Source organism: Triturus cristatus, chromosome 1_1 (assembly GCF_964204655.1).
Source record: "Triturus cristatus chromosome 1_1, aTriCri1.1, whole genome shotgun sequence".
NCBI classification, from domain to species: domain Eukaryota; kingdom Metazoa; phylum Chordata; class Amphibia; order Caudata; family Salamandridae; genus Triturus; species Triturus cristatus.
Genome location: NC_140579.1, coordinates 1,163,717,901 through 1,163,740,982, shown reverse-complemented (window position 1 = coordinate 1,163,740,982; position 23,082 = coordinate 1,163,717,901).

The window sequence follows — 23,082 nt, the reverse complement described above, 5'->3', positions numbered from 1 at the left end:
TGCTTTAGAGCCAGAGAACCAGGTCAGCAGAGCTGCTCTCGAGCCTAAAAACCAAGTCAGCAGAGCTGCTCTAGAGGCAGAGAACCAGTTCAGCAGAGCTGCTGTAGAGCCAGAGAAACAGGTCAGAGTAGATTCTTTACAGCCATAGAACCAGGTCACCAGAGCTGCTCTAGAGCCAGAGAACCAGGTCAGGAGAGCTGCTTTAGAGGGAGAGAACCAGGTCAGCAGTGCTGCTTTAGAGGGGGAGAACCAGGTCAGCAGAGCTGCTTTAGAGCCAGAGAACCAGGTCAGCAGAGCTGTTTTAGAGGGAGAGAACCAGGTCAGCAGAGCTGCTTTAGAGCCATAGAACCAGGTCAGCAGAGCTGCTCTAGAGGCAGAGAACAAGGTCAGCAGAGCTGCCGTACAGCCAGAGAACCAGGTCAGCAGAGCTGCTTTAGAGGGGGAGAACCAGGTCAGCAGAGCTGCTTTAGAGCCAGAGAACCAGGTCAGCAGAGCTGCTTTAGAGGGAGAGAACCAGGTCTGCAGAGTTGCTTTAGAGTTAGAGAAACAGGTCAGCAGAGCTGCTTTAGAGCCATAGAAACCAGGTCAGCAGAGCTGCTCTAAAGGCAGAGAACCAGGTCAGCAGAGTCGTTATAGAGCCAGAGAACCAAGTCAGCAGAGCTGCTCTAGAGCCTAAGAACCAGGCCAGCAGGGCTGCTCTACAGCCAGAGAACAAGGTCAGCAGAGCTGCTTTAGAGCCAGAGAACCATGTTAGCAGAGCCGCTTTACAGCCATAGAACCAGGTCAGCAGAGCTGCTTTAGAGTCAGAGAACCAGGTAAGCAGAGCCGCTTTAGAGCCAGAGAACCAGGTCAGCAGAACTGCTTGAGAACCAGGTCAGCAGAGCTGCTTTAGAGCCAGAGAACCAGGTCAGCAGAGTTGCTCTCGAGCCTAAGAACCAGGTCAGCAGAGCTGCTCTAGAGGCAGAGAACCAGTTCAGCAGAGCTGCTGTAGAGCCAGAGAACCAGGTCAGAGGAGATTCTTTACAGCCATAGAACCAGGTCAGCAGAGCTGCTCTAGAGACAGAGAACCAGGACTGCGTAGCTGCTTTAGAGCAACAGGACCAGGTCAGCAGAGCCATTGTAGAGCCAGAGAACCAGGTCAGCAGAGCTGCTTTAGAGCCATAGAACAAGGTCAGAAGAGCGGCTTTAAAGCCAGAGAAACAGGTCAGCAGAGCTACTCTAGAGCCAGAGAAACTAGGTCTGCAGGGCTGCTTTAGAGCCAGAGAAACCAAGTCAGCAGAGCTGCTTTAGAGCCAGAGAACCAGGTCAGCAGAGCTGCTTTAGAGGAAGAGAACCAGGTCAGCAGAGCTGCTCTAGAGCAAGAGTACCAGGTCAGGAGAGCAGCTTCAAAGCCAGAGAACCAGGTCAGCAGAGCTGCTTTAGAGCCATAGAACCAGGTCAGCAGAGCTGCTTTAGAGCCAGAGAACCAGGTCAGCAGAGCTGCTCCAGAGCCTAAGAACCAGGTCAGAAGAGCTGCTCTAGAGGCAGAGAACCAGGTCAGCAGAGCTGCCGTAGAGCTAGAGATCCAGGTCAGCAGAGCTGCTTTAGAGCCAGAGAACCAGGTCAGCAGAGCTGCTCTAGAGCCTAAGACCCAGGTCAACAGAGCTGCTCTAGAGTCAGAGAACCAGGTCAGCAGAGCTGCTCTAGAGCCTAAGACCCAGGTCAACAGAGCTGCTCTAGAGTCAGAGAACCAGGTCAGCAGAGCTGCTCTAGAGCCTAAGACCCAGGTCAACAGAGCTGCTCTAGAGTCAGAGAACCAGGTCAGCAGAGGTGCTGTAGAGCCATAGACACCAGTTCAGCAGAGCTGCTCCAGAGCCTAAGAACCAGGTCAGAAGATCTGCTCTAGAGGCAGAGAACCAGGTCAGCAGAGCTGCCGTAGAGCTAGAGAACCAGGTCAGCAGAGCTGCTTTAGAGCCAGAGAACCAGGTCAGCAGAGCTGCTCTAGAGCCTAAGACCCAGGTCAACAGAGCTGCTCTAGAGTCAGAGAACCAGGTCAGCAGAGCTGCTGTAGAGCCATAGAAACCAGGTCAGCACAGCTGCTCTAGAGCCTAAGAACGAGGTCAGCAGAGCTGCTGTAGAGCCAGAGAACCAGGTCAGGAGAGCTGCTTTAGAGGGAGAGAACCAGGTCAGCAGAGCTGCTTTAGAGGGGGAGAACCAGGTCAGCAGAGCTGCTTTAGAGCCAGAGAACCAGGTCAGCAGAGCTGTTTTAGAGGGAGAGAACCAGGTCAGCAGAGCTGCTTTAGAGCCATAGAACCAGGTCAGCAGAGCTGCTCTAGAGGCAGAGAACAAGGTCAGCAGAGCTGCCGTACAGCCAGAGAACCAGGTCAGCAGAGCTGCTTTAGAGGGGGAGAACCAGGTCAGCAGAGCTGCTTTAGAGCCAGAGAACCAGGTCAGCAGAGCTGCATTAGAGCCAGAGAACCAGGTCAGCAGAGCTGCTTTAGAGGGAGAGAACCAGGTCAGCAGAGTTGCTTTAGAGTTAGAGAAACAGGTCAGCAGAGCTGCTTTAGAGCCATAGAAACCAGGTCAGCAGAGCTGCTCTAAAGGCAGAGAACCAGGTCAGCAGAGTCGTTATAAAGCCAGAGAACCAAGTCAGCAGAGCTGCTCTAGAGCCTAAGAACCAGGCCAGCAGGGCTGCTCTACAGCCAGAGAACAAGGTCAGCAGAGCTGCTTTAGAGCCAGAGAACCATGTTAGCAGAGCCGCTTTACAGCCATAGAACCAGGTCAGCAGAGCTGCTTTAGAGTCAGAGAACCAGGTAAGCAGAGCCGCTTTAGAGCCAGAGAACCAGGTCAGCAGAACTGCTTGAGAACCAGGTCAGCAGAGCTGCTTTAGAGCCAGAGAACCAGGTCAGCAGAGCTGCTCTCGAGCCTAAGAACCAGGTCAGCAGAGCTGCTCTAGAGGCAGAGAACCAGTTCAGCAGAGCTGCTGTAGAGCCAGAGAACCAGGTCAGAGGAGATTCTTTACAGCCATAGAACCAGGTCAGCAGAGCTGCTCTAGAGACAGAGAACCAGGACTGCAGAGCTGCTTTAGAGCAACAGGACCAGGTCAGCAGAGCCATTGTAGAGCCAGAGAACCAGGTCAGCAGAGCTGTTTTAGAGCCATAGAACAAGGTCAGAAGAGCTGCTTTAAAGCCAGAGAAACAGGTCAGCAGAGCTGCTCTAGAGCCAGAGAAACTAGGTCTGCAGGGCTGCTTTAGAGCCAGAGAAACCAAGTCAGCAGAGCTGCTTTAGAGCCAGAGAACCAGGTCAGCAGAGCTGCTCTAGAGCCAGAGTACCAGGTCAGGAGAGCAGCTTCAAAGCCAGAGAACCAGGTCAGCAGAGCTGCTTTAGAGCCATAGAACCAGGTCAGCAGAGCTGCTTTAGAGCCAGAGAACCAGGTCAGCAGAGCTGCTCCAGAGCCTAAGAACCAGGTCAGAAGAGCTGCTCTAGAGGCAGAGAACCAGGTCAGCAGATCTGCCATAGAGCTAGAGAACCAGGTCAGCAGAGCTGCTTTAGAGCCAGAGAACCAGGTCAGCAGAGCTGCTCTAGAGCCTAAGACCCAGGTCAACAGAGCTGCTCTAGAGTCAGAGAACCAGGTCAGCAGAGCTGCTCTAGAGCCTAAGACCCAGGTCAACAGAGCTGCTCTAGAGTCAGAGAACCAGGTCAGCAGAGCTGCTCTAGAGCCTAAGACCCAGGTCAACAGAGCTGCTCTAGAGTCAGAGAACCAGGTCAGCAGAGCTGCTGTAGAGCCATAGACACCAGGTCAGCAGAGCTGCTCCAGAGCCTAAGAACCAGGTCAGAAGATCTGCTCTAGAGGCAGAGAACCAGGTCAGCAGAGCTGCCGTAGAGCTCGAGAACCAGGTCAGCAGAGCTGCTTTAGAGCCAGAGAACCAGGTCAGCAGAGCTGCTCTAGAGCCTAAGACCCAGGTCAACAGAGCTGCTCTAGAGTCAGAGAACCAGGTCAGCAGAGCTGATCTAGAGCCAGAGAAACTAGGTCTGCAGAGCTGCTTTAGAGCCAGAGAAACCAAGTCAGCAGAGCTGCTTTAGAGTAAGAGAACCAGGTCAGCAGAGCTGCTTTAGAGGGAGAGAACCAGGTCAGCACAGCTGCTCTAGAGCCAGAGAACCAGGTCAGCAGAGCAGCTTCAAAGCCAGAGAACCAGGTCAGCAGAGCTGCTTTAGAGCCATAGAACCAGGTCAGCAGAGCTGCTTTAGAGCCAGAGAACCAGGTCAGCAGAGCTGCTTTAGAGCCAGAGAACCAGGTCAGCAGAGCTGCTCTAGAGCCTAAGACCAAGGTCAACAGAGCTGCTCTAGAGTCAGAGAACCAGGTCAGCAGAGCTGCTGTAGAGCCATAGACACCAGGTCAACAGAGCTGCTCTAGAGCCTAAGAACCAGGTCAGAAGAGCTGCTCTAGAGGCAGAGAACGAAGGTCAGCAGAGCTGCCGTAGAGCCAGAGAACCAGGTCAGCAGAGCTGCTTTAGAGGGAGAGAACCAGGTAGGCAGATCTGCTTTAGAGCCAGAGAACCAGGTCAGCAGAGCTGCTTTAAAGGGAGAGAACCAGATCAGCAGAGCTGCCGTAGAGCCAGAGAACCAGGTCAGCAGAGCTGCTCTAGAGGCAGAGAACCAGGTCAGCAGATCTGCCATAGAGCTAGAGAACCAGGTCAGCAGAGCTGCTTAAGAGGGGGAGAACCAGGTCAGCAGAGCTGCTTTAGAGGCAGAGAACCAGGTCAGCAGAGCTGTTTTAGAGGGAGAGAACCAGGTCAGCAGAGTTGCTTTAGAGTCAGAGAAACAGGTCAGCAGAGCTGCTTTAGAGCCATAGAAACAAAGTCAGCAGAGCTGCTCTAAAGGCAGAGAACCAGGTCAGCAGAGTCGTTATAGAGCCAGAGAACCAAGTCAGCAGAGCTGCTCTAAAGCCTAAGAACAAGGCCAGCAGGGCTGCTCTACAGCCAGAGAACAAGATCAGCAGAGCTGCTTTAGAGCCAGAGAACCATGTCAGCAGAGCCGCTTTACAGCCATAGAACCAGGTCAGCAGAGCTGCTTTAGAGCCAGAGAACCAGGTCAGCAGAATGCTTGAGAACCATGTCAGCAGAGCTGCTTTAGAGCCAGAGAACCAGGTCAGCAGAGCTGCTCTCGAGCCTAAGAACCAAGTCAGCAGAGCTGCTCTAGAGGCAGAGAACCAGTTCAGCAGAGCTGCTGTAGAGCCAGAGAACCAGGTCAGAGGAGATTCTTTACAGCCATAGAACCAGGTCAGCAGAGCTGCTCTAGAGCCAGAGAACCAGGTCAGCAGAGCCTCTTTAGAGCCAGACAACCAGGTCATCAGAGCTGCTGTAGAGCCAGAGAACTAGGTCAACAGAGCTTCTTTAGAGCCACAGAACCAGGTCAGCAGAGCGATGTTTTAGAGCCAGAGAAACATCAGGTCAGCAGAGCTGCTTCAGAGCCAGAGAACCAGGTCAGCAGAGCTGCTGTAAAGCCAGAGAACTAGGTCACCAGAGCTTCTTTAGAGCCACAGAACCAGGTCAGCAGAGCTGTTTTAGAGCCAGAGAAACATCAGGTCAGCAGAGCTGCTTTAGAGCCAGAGAACCAGGTCAGCAGAGCCGTTGTAGAGCCAGAGAACCAGGTCAGCAGAGCTGCTGTAGAGCCATAGAAACCAGGTCAGCAGAGCTGCTCTAGAGCCTAAGACCCAGGTCAACAGAGCTGCTCTAGAGTCAGAGAACCAGGTCAGCAGAGCTGCTCTAGAGCCTAAGACCCAGGTCAACAGAGCTACTCTAGAGTCAGAGAACCAGGTCAGCAGAGCTGCTGTAGAGCCATAGACACCAGGTCAGCAGAGCTGCTCCAGAGCCTAAGAACCAGGTCAGAAGATCTGCTCTAGAGGCAGAGAACCAGGTCAGCAGAGCTGCCGTAGAGCTAGAGAACCAGGTCAGCAGAGCTGCTTTAGAGCCAGAGAACCAGGTCAGCAGAACTGCTTTAGAGCCTAAGACCCAGGTCAACAGAGCTGCTCTAGAGTCAGAGAACCAGGTCAGCAGAGCTGCTGTAGAGCCATAGAAACCAGGTCAGCACAGCTGCTCTAGAGCCGAAGAACGAGGTCAGCAGAGCTGCTCTAGAGGCAGAGAACAAGGTCAGCAGAGCTGCCGTAGAGCCAGAGAACCAGGTCAGGAGAGCTGCTTTAGAGGGAGAGAACCAGGTCAGCAGAGCTGCTTTAGAGGGGAAGAACCAGGTCAGCAGAGCTGCTTTAGAGCCAGAGAACCAGGTCAGCAGAGCTGTTTTAGAGGGAGAGAACCAGGTCAGCAGAGCTGCTTTAGAGCCATAGAACCAGGTCAGCAGAGCTACTCTAGAGGCAGAGAACAAGGTCAGCAGAGCTGCCGTACAGCCAGAGAACCAGGTCAGCAGAGCTGCTTTAGAGGGGGAGAACCAGGTCAGCAGAGCTGCTTTAGAGCCAGAGAACCAGGTCAGCAGAGCTGCTTTAGAGGGAGAGAACCAGGTCAGCAGAGTTGCTTTAGAGTTAGAGAAACAGGTCAGCAGAGCTGCTTTAGAGCCATAGAAACCAGGTCAGCAGAGCTGCTCTAAAGGCAGAGAACCAGGTCAGCAGAATCGTTATAGAGCCAGAGAACCAAGTCAGCAGAGCTGCTCTAGAGCCTAAGAACCAGGCCAGCAGGGCTGCTCTACAGCCAGAGAACAAGGTCAGCAGAGCTGCTTTAGAGCCAGAGAACCATGTTAGCAGAGCCGCTTTACAGCCATAGAACCAGGTCAGCAGAGTTGCTTTAGAGTCAGAGAACCAGGTAAGCAGAGCCGCTTTAGAGCCAGAGAACCAGGTCAGCAGAACTGCTTGAGAACCAGGTCAGCAGAGCTGCTTTAGAGCCAGAGGACCAGGTCAGCAGAGCTGCTCTCGAGCCTAAGAACCAGGTCAGCAGAGCTGCTCTAGAGGCAGAGAACCAGTTCAGCAGAGCTGCTGTAGAGCCAGAGAACCAGGTCAGAGGAGATTCTTTACAGCCATTGAACCAGGTCAGCAGAGCTGCTCTAGAGACAGAGAACCAGGACTGCAGAGCTGCTTTAGAGCAACAGGACCAGGTCAGCAGAGCCATTGTAGAGCCAGAGAACCAGGTCAGCAGAGCTGCTTTAGAGCCATAGAACAAGGTCAGAAGAGCTGCTTTAAAGCCAGAGAAACAGTTCAGCAGAGCTGCTCTAAAGCTAGAGAAACTAGGTCTGCAGGGCTGCTTTAGAGCCAGAGAAACCAAGTCAGCAGAGCTGCTTTAGAGCCAGAGAACCAGGTCAGCAGAGCTGCTTTAGAGGGAGAGAACCAGGTCAGCAGAGCTGCTCAAGAGCCAGAGTACCAGGTCAGGAGAGCAGCTTCAAAGCCAGAGAACCAGGTCAGCAGAGCTGCTTTAGAGCCATAGAACCAGGTCAGCAGAGCTGCTTTAGAGCCAGAGAACCAGGTCAGCAGAGCTGCTCCAGAGCCTAAGAACCAGGTCAGAAGAGCTGCTCTAGAGGCAGAGAACCAGGTCAGCAGAGCTGCCGTAGAGCTAGAGAACCAGGTCAGCAGAGCTGCTTTAGAGCCAGAGAACCAGGTCAGCAGAGCTGCTCTAGAGCCTAAGACCCAGGTCAACAGAGCTGCTCTAGAGTCAGAGAACCAGGTCAGCAGAGCTGCTCTAGAGCCTAAGACCCAGGTCAACAGAGCTGCTCTAGAGTCAGAGAACCAGGTCAGCAGAGCTGCTCTAGAGCCTAAGACCCAGGTCAACAGAGCTGCTCTAGAGTCAGAGAACCAGGTCAGCAGAGGTGCTGTAGAGCCATAGACACCAGGTCAGCAGAGCTGCTCCAGAGCCTAAGAACCAGGTCAGAAGATCTGCTCTAGAGGCAGAGAACCAGGTCAGCAGAGCTGCCGTAGAGCTAGAGAACCAGGTCAGCAGAGCTGCTTTAGAGCCAGAGAACCAGGTCAGCAGAGCTGCTCTAGAGCCTAAGACCCAGGTCAACAGAGCTGCTCTAGAGTCAGAGAACCAGGTCAGCAGAGCTGCTGTAGAGCCATAGAAACCAGGTCAGCACAGCTGCTCTAGAGCCTAAGAACGAGGTCAGCAGAGCTGCTCTAGAGGCAGAGAACAAGGTCAGCAGAACTGCTGTAGAGCCAGAGAACCAGGTCAGGAGAGCTGCTTTAGAGGGAGAGAACCAGGTCAGCAGAGCTGCTTTAGAGGGGGAGAACCAGGTCAGCAGATCTGCTTTAGAGCCAGAGAACCAGGTCAGCAGAGCTGTTTTAGAGGGAGAGAACCAGGTCAGCAGAGCTGCTTTAGAGCCATAGAACAAGGTCAGCAGAGCTGCTCTAGAGGCAGAGAACAAGGTCAGCAGAGCTGCCGTACAGCCAGAGAACCAGGTCAGCAGAGCTGCTTTAGAGGGGGAGAACCAGGTCAGCAGAGCTGCTTTAGAGCCAGAGAACCAGGTCAGCAGAGCTGCTTTAGAGCCAGAGAACCAGGTCAGCAGAGCTGCTTTAGAGGGAGAGAACCAGGTCAGCAGAGTTGCTTTAGAGTTAGAGAAACAGGTCAGCAGAGCTGCTTCAGAGCCATAGAAACCAGGTCAGCAGAGCTGCTCTAAAGGCAGAGAACCAGGTCAGCAGAGTCGTTATAGAGCCAGAGAACCAAGTCAGCAGAGCTGCTCTAGAGCCTAAGAACCAGGCCAGCAGGGCTGCTCTACAGCCAGAGAACAAGGTCAGCAGAGCTGCTTTAGAGCCAGAGAACTATGTTAGCAGAGCCGCTTTACAGCCATAGAACCAGGTCAGCAGAGCTGCTTTAGAGTCAGAGAACCAGGTAAGCAGAGCCGCTTTAGAGCCAGAGAACCAGGTCAGCAGAGCTGCTTTAGAGCCAGAGAACCAGGTCAGCAGAGCTGCTCTCGAGCCTAAGAACCAGGTCAGCAGAGCTGCTCTAGAGGCAGAGAACCAGTTCAGCAGAGCTGCTGTAGAGCCAGAGAACCAGGTCAGAGGAGATTCTTTACAGCCATAGAACCAGGTCAGCAGAGCTGCTCTAGAGACAGAGAACCAGGACTGCAGAGCTGCTTTAGAGCAACAGGACCAGGTCAGCAGAGCCATTGTAGAGCCAGAGAACCAGGTCAGCAGAGCTGCTTTAGAGCCACAGAACAAGGTCAGAAGAGCTGCTTTAAAGCCAGAGAAACAGGTCAGCAGAGCTGCTCTAGAGCCAGAGAAACTAGGTCTGCAGGGCTGCTTTAGAGCCAGAGAAACCAAGTCAGCAGAGCTGCTTTAGAGCCAGAGAACCAGGTCAGCAGAGCTGCTTTAGAGGGAGAGAACCAGGTCAGCAGAGCTGCTCTAGAGCCAGAGTACCAGGTCAGGAGAGCAGCTTCAAAGCCAGAGAACCAGGTCAGCAGAGCTGCTTTAGAGCCATAGAACCAGGTCAGCAGAGCTGCTTTAGAGCCAGAGAACCAGGTCAGCAGAGCTGCTCCAGAGCCTAAGACCCAGGTCAACAGAGCTGCTCTAGAGTCAGAGAACCAGGTCAGCAGAGCTGCTCTAGAGCCTAAGACCCAGGTCAACAGAGCTGCTCTAGAGTCAGAGAACCAGGTCAGCAGAGCTGCTGTAGAGCCATAGACACCAGGTCAGCAGAGCTGCTCCAGAGCCAGAGAACCAGGTCAGCAGAGCTGCTTTAGAGCCTAAGACCCAGGTCAACAGAGCTGCTCTAGAGTCAGAGAACCAGGTCAGCAGAGCTGCTGTAGAGCCATAGAAACCAGGTCAGCACGGCTGCTCTAGAGCCTAAGAACGAGGTCAGCAGAGCTGCTCTAGAGGCAGAGAACAAGGTCAGCAGAGCTGCCGTAGAGCCAGAGAACCAGGTCAGGAGAGCTGCTTTAGAGGGAGAGAACCAGGTCAGCAGTGCTGCTTTAGAGGGGGAGAACCAGGTCAGCAGAGCTGCTTTAGAGCCAGAGAACCAGGTCAGCAGAGCTGTTTTAGAGGGAGAGAACCAGGTCAGCAGAGCTGCTTTAGAGCCATAGAACCAGGTCAGCAGAGCTGCTCTAGAGGCAGAGAACAAGGTCAGCAGAGCTGCCGTACAGCCAGAGAACCAGGTCAGCAGAGCTGGTTTAGAGGGGGAGAACCAGGTCAGCAGAGCTGCTTTAGAGCCAGAGAACCAGGTCAGCAGAGCTGCTTTAGAGGGAGAGAACCAGGTCAGCAGAGTTGCTTTAGAGTTAGAGAAACAGGTCAGCAGAGCTGCTTTAGAGCCATAGAAACCAGGTCAGCAGAGCTGCTCTAAAGGCAGAGAACCAGGTCAGCAGAGTCGTTATAGAGCCAGAGAACCAAGTCAGCAGAGCTGCTCTAGAGCCTAAGAACCAGGCCAGCAGGGCTGCTCTACAGCCAGAGAACAAGGTCAGCAGAGCTGCTTTAGAGCCAGAGAACCATGTTAGCAGAGCCGCTTTACAGCCATAGAACCAGGTCAGCAGAGCTGCTTTAGAGTCAGAGAACCAGGTAAGCAGAGCCGCTTTAGAGCCAGAGAACCAGGTCAGCAGAGTTGCTCTCGAGCCTAAGAACCAGGTCAGCAGAACTGCTTGAGAACCAGGTCAGCAGAGCTGCTTTAGAGCCAGAGAACCAGGTCAGCAGAGTTGCTCTCGAGCCTAAGAACCAGGTCAGCAGAGCTGCTCTAGAGGCAGAGAACCAGTTCAGCAGAGCTGCTGTAGAGCCAGAGAACCAGGTCAGAGGAGATTCTTTACAGCCATTGAACCAGGTCAGCAGAGATGCTCTAGAGACAGAGAACCAGGACTGCAGAGCTGCTTTAGAGCAACAGGACCAGGTCAGCAGAGCCATTGTAGAGCCAGAGAACCAGGTCAGCAGAGCTGCTTTAGAGCCATAGAACAAGGTCAGAAGAGCTGCTCTAGAGCCAGAGAAACTAGGTCTGCAGGGCTGCTTTAGAGCCAGAGAAACCAAGTCAGCAGAGCTGCTTTAGAGCCAGAGAACCAGGTCAGCAGAGCTGCTTTAGAGGAAGAGAACCAGGTCAGCAGAGCTGCTCTAGAGCCAGAGTACCAGGTCAGGAGAGCAGCTTCAAAGCCAGAGAACCAGGTCAGCAGAGCTGCTTTAGAGCCATAGAACCAGGTCAGCAGAGCTGCTTTAGAGCCAGAGAACCAGGTCAGCAGAGCTGCCTCACAGCCACACAACCAGGTCAGCAGTGCTGCTCTAGAGCCTAAGACCCAGGTCAACAGAGCTGCTCTAGAGTCAGAGAACCAGGTCAGCAGAGCTGCTCTAGAGCCTAAGATCCAGGTCAACAGAGCTGCTCTAGAGTCAGAGAACCAGGTCAGCAGAGCTGCTGTAGAGCCATAGACACCAGGTCAGCAGAGCTGCTCCAGAGCCTAAGAACCAGGTCAGAAGATCTGCTCTAGAGGCAGAGAACCAGGTCAGCAGAGCTGCCGTAGAGCTAGAGAACCAGGTCAGCAGAGCTGCTTTAGAGCCAGAGAACCAGGTCAGCAGAGCTGCTCTAGAGCCTAAGACCCAGGTCAACAGAGCTGCTCCAGAGCCTAAGAACCAGGTCAGCAGAGCTGCTCTAAAGGCAGAGAACCAGGTCAGCAGAGTCGTTATAGAGCCAGAGAACCAAGTCAGCAGAGCTGCTCTAAAGCCTAAGAACAAGGCCAGCAGGGCTGCTCTACAGCCAGAGAACAAGATCAGCAGAGCTGCTTTAGAGCCAGAGAACCATGTCAGCAGAGCCGCTTTACAGCCATAGAACCAGGTCAGCAGAGCTGCTTTAGAGCCAGAGAACCAGGTCAGCAGAATGCTTAAGAACCAGGTCAGCAGAGCTGCTTTAGAGCCAGAGAACCAGGTCAGCAGAGCTGCTCTCGAGCCTAAGAACCAAGTCAGCAGGGCTGCTCTAGAGGCAGAGAACCAGTTCAGCAGAGCTGCTGCAGAGCCAGAGAACCAGGTCAGAGGAGATTCTTTACAGCCATAGAACCAGGTCACCAGAGCTGCTCTAGAGCCAGAGAACCAGGTCAGCAGAGCCTCTTTAGAGCCAGACAACCAGGTCATCAGAGCCGCTGTAGAGCCAGAGAACTAGGTCAACAGAGCTTCTTTAGAGCCACAGAACCAGGTCAGCAGAGCAATGTTTTAGAGCCAGAGAAACATCAGGTCAGCAGAGCTGCTTCAGAGCCAGTGAACCAGGTCAGCAGAGCTGCTGTAAAGCCAGAGAACTAGGTCACCAGAGCTTCTTTAGAGCCACAGAACCAGGTCAGCAGAGCTGTTTTAGAGCCAGAGAAACATCAGGTCAGCAGAGCTGCTTTAGAGCCAGAGAACCAGGTCAGCAGAGCCGTTGTAGAGCCAGAGAACCAGGTCAGCAGAGCTGTTCTAGAGCCTAAGATTCAGGACAGCAGAGCTGCTCTAGAGCCAGAGAACCAGGTCAGCAGAGCTGCTTTTGAGCCAGAGAACCAGGCCAGAAGATCTGCTTTAGAGCCAGAGAACCAGGTTAGCAGCGCTGCTATAGAGCCAGAGAACCAGGTCAGCAGAGCTGCTTTAGAGCAACAGAACCAGGTCAGCAGAGCCATTGTAGAGCCAGAGAACCAGGTCAGCAGAGCTGCTTTAGAGCCATAGAACGAGGTCAGAAGATCTGCTTTAGAGCCAGAGAAACAGGTCAGAAGAACTGCTCTAGAGTCAGAGAAACTAGGTCTGCAGAGCTGCTTTAGAGCCAGAGAAACCAAGTCAGCAGAGCTGCTTTAGAGTCAGAGAACCAGGTCAGCAGAGCTGCTTTAGAGGGAGAGAACCAGGTCAGCAGAGCTGCTCTAGAGCCAGAGAACCAGGTCAGCAGAGCAGCTTCAAAGCCATAGACACCACGTCAGCAGAGCTGCTCCAGAGCCAGAGAACCAGGTCAGCAGAGCTGCTTTAGAGCCTAAGACCCAGGTCAACAGAGCTGCTCTAGAGTCAGAGAACCAGGTCAGCAGAGCTGCTGTAGAGCCATAGAAACCAGGTCAGCACGGCTGCTCTAGAGCCTAAGAACGAGGTCAGCAGAGCTGCTCTAGAGGCAGAGAACAAGGTCAGCAGAGCTGCCGTAGAGCCAGAGAACCAGGTCAGGAGAGCTGCTTTAGAGGGAGAGAACCAGGTCAGCAGTGCTGCTTTAGAGGGGGAGAACCAGGTCAGCAGAGCTGCTTTAGAGCCAGAGAACCAGGTCAGCAGAGCTGTTTTAGAGGGAGAGAACCAGGTCAGCAGAGCTGCTTTAGAGCCATAGAACCAGGTCAGCAGAGCTGCTCTAGAGGCAGAGAACAAGGTCAGCAGAGCTGCCGTACAGCCAGAGAACCAGGTCAGCAGAGCTGCTTTAGGGGGGGAGAACCAGGTCAGCAGAGCTGCTTTAGAGCCAGAGAACCAGGTCAGCAGAGCTGCTTTAGAGCCAGAGAACCAGGTCAGCAGAGCTGCTTTAGAGGGAGAGAACCAGGTCAGCAGAGTTGCTTTAGAGTTAGAGAAACAGGTCAGCAGAGCTGCTTTAGAGCCATAGAAACCAGGTCAGCAGAGCTGCTCTAAAGGCAGAGAACCAGGTCAGCAGAGTCGTTATAGAGCCAGAGAACCAAGTCAGCAGAGCTGCTCTAGAGCCTAAGAACCAGGCCAGCAGGGCTGCTTTAGAGCCAGAGAACCATGTTAGCAGAGCTGCTCTACAGCCAGAGAACAAGGTCAGCAGAGCTACTTTAGAGCCAGAGAACCATGTTAGCAGAGCCGCTTTACAGCCATAGAACCAGGTCAGCAGAGCTGCTTTAGAGTCAGAGAACCAGGTAAGCAGAGCCGCTTTAGAGCCAGAGAACCAGGTCAGCAGAACTGCTTGAGAACCAGGTCAGCAGAGCTGCTTTAGAGCCAGAGAACCAGGTCAGCAGAGTTGCTCTCGAGCCTAAGAACCAGGTCAGCAGAGCTGCTCTAGAGGCAGAGAACCAGTTCAGCAGAGCTGCTGTAGAGCCAGAGAACCAGGTCAGAGGAGATTCTTTACAGCCATAGAACCAGGTCAGCAGAGCTGCTCTAGAGACAGAGAACCAGGACTGCAGAGCTGCTTTAGAGCAACAGGACCAGGTCAGCAGAGCCATTGTAGAGCCAGAGAACCAGGTCAGCAGAGCTGCTTTAGAGCCATAGAACAAGGTCAGAAGATCTGCTTTAAAGCCAGAGAAACAGGTCAGCAGAGCTGCTCTAGAGCCAGAGAAACTAGGTCTGCAGGGCTGCTTTAGAGCCAGAGAAACCAAGTCAGCAGAGCTGCTTTAGAGCCAGAGAACCAGGTCAGCAGAGCTGCTTTAGAGGAAGAGAACCAGGTCAGCAGAGCTGCTCTAGAGCCAGAGTACCAGGTCAGGAGAGCAGCTTCAAAGCCAGAGAACCAGGTCAGCAGAGCTGCTTTAGAGCCATAGAACCAGGTCAGCAGAGCTGCTTTAGAGCCAGAGAACCAGGTCAGCAGAGCTGCTCCAGAGCCTAAGAACCAGGTCAGAAGAGCTGCTCTAGAGGCAGAGAACCAGGTCAGCAGAGCTGCCGTAGAGCTAGAGATCCAGGTCAGCAGAGCTGCTTTAGAGCCAGAGAACCAGGTCAGCAGAGCTGCTCTAGAGCCTAAGACCCAGGTCAACAGAGCTGCTCCAGAGTCAGAGAACCAGGTCAGCAGAGGTGCTGTAGAGCCATAGACACCAGGTCAGCAGAGCTGCTCCAGAGCCTAAGAACCAGGTCAGAAGATCTGCTCTAGAGGCAGAGAACCAGGTCAGCAGAGCTGCCGTAGAGCTAGAGAACCAGGTCAGCAGAGCTGCTTTAGAGCCAGAGAACCAGGTCAGCAGAGCTGCTCTAGAGCCTAAGACCCAGGTCAACAGAGCTGCTCTAGAGTCAGAGAACCAGGTCAGCAGAGCTGCTGTAGAGTCATAGAAACCAGGTCAGCACAGCTGCTCTAGAGCCTAAGAACGAGGTCAGCAGAGCTGCTCTAGAGGCAGAGAACAAGGTCAGCAGAGCTGCTGTAGAGCCAGAGAACCAGGTCAGGAGAGCTGCTTTAGAGGGAGAGAACCAAGTCAGCAGAGCTGCTTTAGAGGGGGAGAACCAGGTCAGCAGAGCTGCTTTAGCGCCAGAGAACCAGGTCAGCAGAGCTGCTCTCGAGCCTAAGAACCAGGTCAGCAGAGCTGCTCTAGAGGCAGAGAACCAGTTCAGCAGAGCTGCTGTAGAGCCAGAGAACCAGGTCAGAGGAGATTCTTTACAGCCATAGAACCAGGTCAGCAGAGCTGCTCTAGAGACAGAGAACCAGGACTGCAGAGCTGCTTTAGAGCAACAGGACCAGGTCAGCAGAGCCATTGTAGAGCCAGAGAACCAGGTCAGCAGAGCTGCTTTAGAGCCATAGAACAATGTCAGAAGAGCTGCTTTAAAGCCAGAGAAACAGGTCAGCAGAGCTGCTCTAGAGCCAGAGAAACTAGGTCTGCAGGGCTGCTTTAGAGCCAGAGAAACCAAGTCAGCAGAGCTGCTTTAGAGCCAGAGAACCAGGTCAGCAGAGCTGCTTTAGAGTGAGAGAACCAGGTCAGCAGAGCTGCTCTAGAGCCAGAGTACCAGGTCAGGAGAGCAGCTTCAAAGCCAGAGAACCAGGTCAGCAGAGCTGCTTTAGAGCCATAGAACCAGGTCAGCAGAGCTGCTTTAGAGCCAGAGAACCAGGTCAGCAGAAATGCTCCAGAGCCTAAGAACCAGGTCAGAAGAGCTGCTCTAGAGGCAGAGAACCAGGTCAGCAGAGCTGCCATAGAGCTAGAGAACCAGGTCAGCAGAGCTGCTTTAGAGCCAGAGAACCAGGTCAGCAGAGCTGCTCTAGAGCCTAAGACCCAGGTCAACAGAGCTGCTCTAGAGTCAGAGAACCAGATCAGCAGAGCTGCTCTAGAGCCTAAGACCCAGGTCAACAGAGCTGCTTTAGAGTCAGAGAACCAGGTCAGCAGAGCTGCTCTAGAGCCTAAGATCCAGGTCAACAGAGCTGCTCTAGAGTCAGAGAACCAGGTCAGCAGAGCTGCTGTAGAGCCATAGACACCAGGTCAGCAGAGCTGCTCCAGAGCCTAAGAACCAGGTCAGAAGATCTGCTCTAAAGGCAGAGAACCAGGTCAGCAGAGCTGCCGTAGAGCTAGAGAACCAGGTCAGCAGAGCTGCTTTAGAGCCAGAGAACCAGGTCAGCAGAGCTGCTCTAGAGCCTAAGACCCAGGTCAACAGAGCTGCTCTAGAGTCAGAGAACCAGGTCAGCAGAGCTGCTGTAGAGCCATAGAAACCAGGTCAGCACAGCTGCTCTAGAGCCTAAGAACGAGGTCAGCAGAGCTGCTCTAGAGGCAGAGAACAAGGTCAGCAGAGCTGCCGTAGAGCCAGAGAACCAGGTCAGGAGAGCTGCTTTAGAGGGAGAGAACCAGGTCAGCAGAGCTGCTTAAGAGGGGGAGAACCAGGTCAGCAGAGCTGCTTTAGAGGCAGAGAACCAGGTCAGCAGAGCTGTTTTAGAGGGAGAGAACCAGGTCAGCAGAGTTGCTTTAGAGTCAGAGAAACAGGTCAGCAGAGCTGCTTTAGAGCCATAGAAACAAAGTCAGCAGAGCTGCTCTAAAGGCAGAGAACCAGGTCAGCAGAGTCGTTATAGAGCCAGAGAACCAAGTCAGCAGAGCTGCTCTAAAGCCTAAGAACAAGGCCAGCAGGGCTGCTCTAGAGGCAGAGAACCAGGTCAGCAGAGCTGCCATAGAGCTAGAGAACCAGGTCAGCAGAGCTGCTCTAGAGCCAGAGAACTAGGTCAGCAGAGCTGCTTTAGAGCAACAGGACCAGGTCAGCAGAGCCATTGTAGAGCCAGAGAACCAGGTCAGCAGAGCTGCTTTAGAGCCATAGAACAATGTCAGAAGAGCTGCTTTAAAGCCAGAGAAACAGGTCAGCAGAGCTGCTCTAGAGCCAGAGAAACTAGGTCTGCAGGGCTGCTTTAGAGCCAGAGAAACCAAGTCAGCAGAGCTGCTTTAGAGCCAGAGAACCAGGTCAGCAGAGCTGCTTTAGAGTGAGAGAACCAGGTCAGCAGAGCTGCTCTAGAGCCAGAGTACCAGGTCAGGAGAGCAGCTTCAAAGCCAGAGAACCAGGTCAGCAGAGCTGCTTTAGAGCCATAGAACCAGGTCAGCAGAGCTGCTTTAGAGCCAGAGAACCAGGTCAGCAGAGCTGCTCCAGAGCCTAAGAACCAGGTCAGAAGAGCTGCTCTAGAGGCAGAGAACCAGGTCAGCAGAGCTGCCATAGAGCTAGAGAACCAGGTCAGCAGAGCTGCTTTAGAGCCAGAGAACCAGGTCAGCAGAGCTGCTCTAGAGCCTAAGACCCAGGTCAACAGAGCTGCTCTAGAGTCAGAGAACCAGGTCAGCAGAGCTGCTCTAGAGCCTAAGATCCAGGTCAACAGAGCTGCTCTAGAGTCAGAGAACCAGGTCAGCAGAGCTGCTCTAGAGCCTAAGATCCAGGTCAACAGAGCTGCTCTAGAGTCAGAGAACCAGGTCAGCAGAGCTGCTGTAGAGCCATAGACACCAGGTCAGCAGAGCTGCTCCAGAGCCTAAGAACCAGGTCAGAAGATCTGCTCTAAAGGCAGAGAACCAGGTCAGCAGAGCTGCCGTAGAGCTAGAGAACCAGGTCAGCAGAGCTGCTTTAGAGCCAGAGAACCAGGTCAGCAGAGCTGCTCTAGAGCCTAAGACCCAGGTCAACAGAGCTGCTCTAGAGTCAGAGAACCAGGTCAGCAGAGCTGCTGTAGAGCCATAGAAACCAGGTCAGCACAGCTGCTCTAGAGCCTAAGAACGAGGTCAGCAGAGCTGCTCTAGAGGCAGAGAACAAGGTCAGCAGAGCTGCCGTAGAGCCAGAGAACCAGGTCAGGAGAGCTGCTTTAGAGGGAGAGAACCAGGTCAGCAGAGCTGCTTAAGAGGGGGAGAACCAGGTCAGCAGAGCTGCTTTAGAGGCAGAGAACCAGGTCAGCAGAGCTGTTTTAGAGGGAGAGAACCAGGTCAGCAGAGTTGCTTTAGAGTCAGAGAAACAGGTCAGCAGAGCTGCTTTAGAGCCATAGAAACAAAGTCAGCAGAGCTGCTCTAAAGGCAGAGAACCAGGTCAGCAGAGTCGTTATAGAGCCAGAGAACCAAGTCAGCAGAGCTGCTCTAAAGCCTAAGAACAAGGCCAGCAGGGCTGCTCTACAGCCAGAGAACAAGATCAGCAGAGCTGCTTTAGAGCCAGAGAACCATGTCAGCAGAGCCGCTTTACAGCCATAGAACCAGGTCAGCAGAGCTGCTTTAGAGCCAGAGAACCAGGTCAGCAGAATGCTTGAGAACCAGGTCAGCAGAGCTGCTTTAGAGCCAGAGAACCAGGTCAGCAGAGCTGCTCTCGAGCCTAAGAACCAAGTCAGCAGAGCTGCTCTAGAGGCAGAGAACCAGTTCAGCAGAGCTGCTGTAGAGCCAGAAAACCAGGTCAGAGGAGATTCTTTACAGCCATAGAACCAGGTCACCCGAGCTGCTCTAGAGCCAGAGAACCAGGTCAGCAGAGCCTCTTTAGAGCCAGACAACCAGGTCATCAGAGCTGCTGTAGAGCCAGAGAACTAGGTCAACAGAGCTTCTTTAGAGCTACAGAACCAGGTCAGCAGAGCGATGTTTTAGAGCCAGAGAAACATCAGGTCAGCAGAGCTGCTTCAGAGCCAGTGAACCAGGTCAGCAGAGCTGCTGTAAAGCCAGAGAACTAGGTCACCAGAGCTTCTTTAGAGCCACAGAACCAGGTCAGCAGAGCTGTTTTAGAGCCAGAGAAACATCAGGTCAGCAGAGCTGCTTTAGAGCCAGAGAACCAGGTCAGCAGAGCCGTTGTAGAGCCAGAGAACCAGGTCAGCAGAGCTGTTCTAGAGCCTAAGATCCAGGACAGCAGAGCTGCTCTAGAGCCAGAGAACCAGGTCAGCAGAGCTGCTTTTGAGCCAGAGAACCAGGCCAGAAGATCTGCTTTAGAGCCAGAGAACCAGGTTAGCAGCGCTGCTATAGAGCCAGAGAACCAGGTCAGCAGAGCTGCTTTAGAGCAACAGAACCAGGTCAGCAGAGCCATTGTAGAGCCAGAGAACCAGGTCAGCAGAGCTGCTTTAGAGCCATAGAACGAGGTCAGAAGATCTGCTTTAGAGCCAGAGAAACAGGTCAGAAGAACTGCTCTAGAGCCAGAGAAACTAGGTCTGCAGAGCTGCTTTAGAGCCAGAGAAACCAAGTCAGCAGAGCTGCTTTAGAGTCAGAGAACCAGGTCAGCAGAGCTGCTTTAGAGGGAGAGAACCAGGTCAGCAGAGCAGCTCTAGAGCCAGAGAACCAGGTCAGCAGAGCAGCTTCAAAGCCAGAGAACCAGGTCAGCAGAGCTACTTTAGAGCCATAGAACCAGGTCAGCAGAGCTGCTTTAGAGCCTAAGACCCAGGTCAACAGAGCTGCTCTAGAGTCAGAGAACCAGGTCAGCAGAGCTGATGTAGAGCCATAGAAACCAGGTCAGCACGGCTGCTCTAGAGCCTAAGAACGAGGTCAGCAGAGCTGCTCTAGAGGCAGAGAACAAGGTCAGCAGAGCTGCCGTAGAGCCAGAGAACCAGGTCAGGAGAGCTGCTTTAGAGGGAGAGAACCAGGTCAGCAGTGCTGCTTTAGAGGGGGAGAACCAGGTCAGCAGAGCTGCTTTAGAGCCAGAGAACCAGGTCAGCAGAGCTGTTTTAGAGGGAGAGAACCAGGTCAGCAGAGCTGCTTTAGAGCCATAGAACCAGGTCAGCAGAGCTGCTCTAGAGGCAGAGAACAAGGTCAGCAGAGCTGCCGTACAGCCAGAGAACCAGGTCAGCAGAGCTGCTTTAGAGGGGGAGAACCAGGTCAGCAGAGCTGCTTTAGAGCCAGAGAACCAGGTCAGCAGAGCTGCTTTAGAGCCAGAGAACCAGGTCAGCAGAGCTGCTTTAGAGGGAGAGAACCAGGTCAGCAGAGTTGCTTTAGAGTTAGAGAAACAGGTCAGCAGAGCTGCTTTAGAGCCATAGAAACCAGGTCAGCAGAGCTGCTCTAAAGGCAGAGAACCAGGTCAGCAGAGTCGTTATAGAGCCAGAGAACCAAGTCAGCAGAGCTGCTCTAGAGCCTAAGAACAAGGTCAGCAGAGCTGCTTTAGAGCCAGAGAACCATGTTAGCAGAGCCGCTTTACAGCCATAGAACCAGGTCAGCAGAGCTGCTTTAGAGTCAGAGAACCAGGTAAGCAGAGCCGCTTTAGAGCCAGAGAACCAGGTCAGCAGAACTGCTTGAGAACCAGGTCAGCAGAGCTGCTTTAGAGCCAGAGAACCAGGTCAGCAGAGCTGCTCTAGAGGCAGAGAACCAGTTCAGCAGAGCTGCTGTAGAGCCAGAGAACCAGGTCAGAGGAGATTCTTTACAGCCATAGAACCAGGTCAGCAGAGCTGCTCTAGAGACAGAGAACCAGGACTGCAGAGCTGCTTTAGAGCAACAGGACCAGGTCAGCAGAGCCATTGTAGAGCCAGAGAACCAGGTCAGCAGAGCTGCTTTAGAGCCATAGAACAAGGTCAGAAGATCTGCTTTAAAGCCAGAGAAACAGGTCAGCAGAGCTGCTCTAGAGCCAGAGAAACTAGGTCTGCAGGGCTGCTTTAGAGCCAGAGAAACCAAGTCAGCAGAGCTGCTTTAGAGCCAGAGAACCAGGTCAGCAGAGCTGCTTTAGAGGAAGAGAACCAGGTCATCAGAGCTGCTCTAGAGCCAGAGTACCAGGTCAGGAGAGCAGCTTCAAAGCCAGAGAACCAGGTCAGCAGAGCTGCTTTAGAGCCATAGAACCAGGTCAGCAGAGCTGCTTTAGAGCCAGAGAACCAGGTCAGCAGAGCTGCTCCAAAGCCTAAGAACCAGGTCAGAAGAGCTGCTCTAGAGGCAGAGAACCAGATCAGCAGAGCTGCCGTAGAGCTAGAGATCCAGGTCAGCAGAGCTGCTTTAGAGCCAGAGAACCAGGCCAGCAGAGCTGCTCTAGAGCCTAAGACCCAGGTCAACAGAGCTGCTCCAGAGTCAGAGAACCAGGTCAGCAGAGGTGCTGTAGAGCCATAGACACCAGGTCAGCAGAGCTGCTCCAGAGCCTAAGAACCAGGTCAGAAGATCTGCTCTAGAGGCAGAGAACCAGGTCAGCAGAGCTGCCGTAGAGCTAGAGAACCAGGTCAGCAGAGCTGCTTTAGAGCCAGAGAACCAGGTCAGCAGAGCTGCTCTAGAGCCTAAGACCCAGGTCAACAGAGCTGCTCTAGAGTCAGAGAACCAGGTCAGCAGAGCTGCTGTAGAGTCATAGAAACCAGGTCAGCACAGCTGCTCTAGAGCCTAAGAACGAGGTCAGCAGAGCTGCTCTAGAGGCAGAGAACAAGGTCAGCAGAGCTGCTGTAGAGCCAGAGAACCAGGTCAGGAGAGCTGCTTTAGAGGGAGAGAACCAAGTCAGCAGAGCTGCTTTAGAGGGGGAGAACCAGGTCAGCAGAGCTGCTTTAGAGCCAGAGAACCAGGTCAGCAGAGCTGCTCTCGAGCCTAAGAACCAGGTCAGCAGAGCTGCTCTAGAGGCAGAGAACCAGTTCAGCAGAGCTGCTGTAGAGCCAGAGAACCAGGTCAGAGGAGATTCTTTACAGCCATAGAACCAGGTCAGCAGAGCTGCTCTAGAGACAGAGAACCAGGACTGCAGAGCTGCTTTAGAGCAACAGGACCAGGTCAGCAGAGCCATTGTAGAGCCAGAGAACCAGGTCAGCAGAGCTGCTTTAGAGCCATAGAACAATGTCAGAAGAGCTGCTTTAAAGCCAGAGAAACAGGTCAGCAGAGCTGCTCTAGAGCCAGAGAAACTAGGTCTGCAGGGCTGCTTTAGAGCCAGAGAAACCAAGTCAGCAGAGCTGCTTTAGAGCCAGAGAACCAGGTCAGCAGAGCTGCTTTAGAGTGAGAGAACCAGGTCAGCAGAGCTGCTCTAGAGCCAGAGTACCAGGTCAGGAGAGCAGCTTCAAAGCCAGAGAACCAGGTCAGCAGAGCTGCTTTAGAGCCATAGAACCAGGTCAGCAGAGCTGCTTTAGAGCCAGAGAACCAGGTCAGCAGAGCTGCTCCAGAGCCTAAGAACCAGGTCAGAAGAGCTGCTCTAGAGGCAGAGAACCAGGTCAGCAGAGCTGCCATAGAGCTAGAGAACCAGGTCAGCAGAGCTGCTTTAGAGCCAGAGAACCAGGTCAGCAGAGCTGCTCTAGAGCCTAAGACCCAGGTCAACAGAGCTGCTCTAGAGTCAGAGAACCAGGTCAGCAGAGCTGCTCTAGAGCCTAAGACCCAGGTCAACAGAGCTGCTTTAGAGTCAGAGAACCAGGTCAGCAGAGCTGCTCTAGAGCCTAAGATCCAGGTCAACAGAGCTGCTCTAGAGTCAGAGAACCAGGTCAGCAGAGCTGCTGTAGAGCCATAGACACCAGGTCAGCAGAGCTGCTCCAGAGCCTAAGAACCAGGTCAGAAGATCTGCTCTAAAGGCAGAGAACCAGGTCAGCAGAGCTGCCGTAGAGCTAGAGAACCAGGTCAGCAGAGCTGCTTTAGAGCCAGAGAACCAGGTCAGCAGAGCTGCTCTAGAGCCTAAGACCCAGGTCAACAGAGCTGCTCTAGAGTCAGAGAACCAGGTCAGCAGAGCTGCTGTAGAGCCATAGAAACCAGGTCAGCACAGCTGCTCTAGAGCCTAAGAACGAGGTCAGCAGAGCTGCTCTAGAGGCAGAGAACAAGGTCAGCAGAGCTGCCGTAGAGCCAGAGAACCAGGTCATGAGAGCTGCTTTAGAGGGAGAGAACCAGGTCAGCAGAGCTGCTTAAGAGGGGGAGAACCAGGTCAGCAGAGCTGCTTTAGAGGCAGAGAACCAGGTCAGCAGAGCTGTTTTAGAGGAAGAGAACCAGGTCAGCAGAGTTGCTTTAGAGTCAGAGAAACAGGTCAGCAGAGCTGCTTTAGAGCCATAGAAACAAAGTCAGCAGAGCTGCTCTAAAGGCAGAGAACCAGGTCAGCAGAGTCGTTATAGAGCCAGAGAACCAAGTCAGCAGAGCTGCTCTAAAGCCTAAGAACAAGGCCAGCAGGGCTGCTCTAGAGGCAGAGAACCAGGTCAGCAGAGCTGCCATAGAGCTAGAGAACCAGGTCAGCAGAGCTGCTCTAGAGCCAGAGAACTAGGTCAGCAGAGCTGC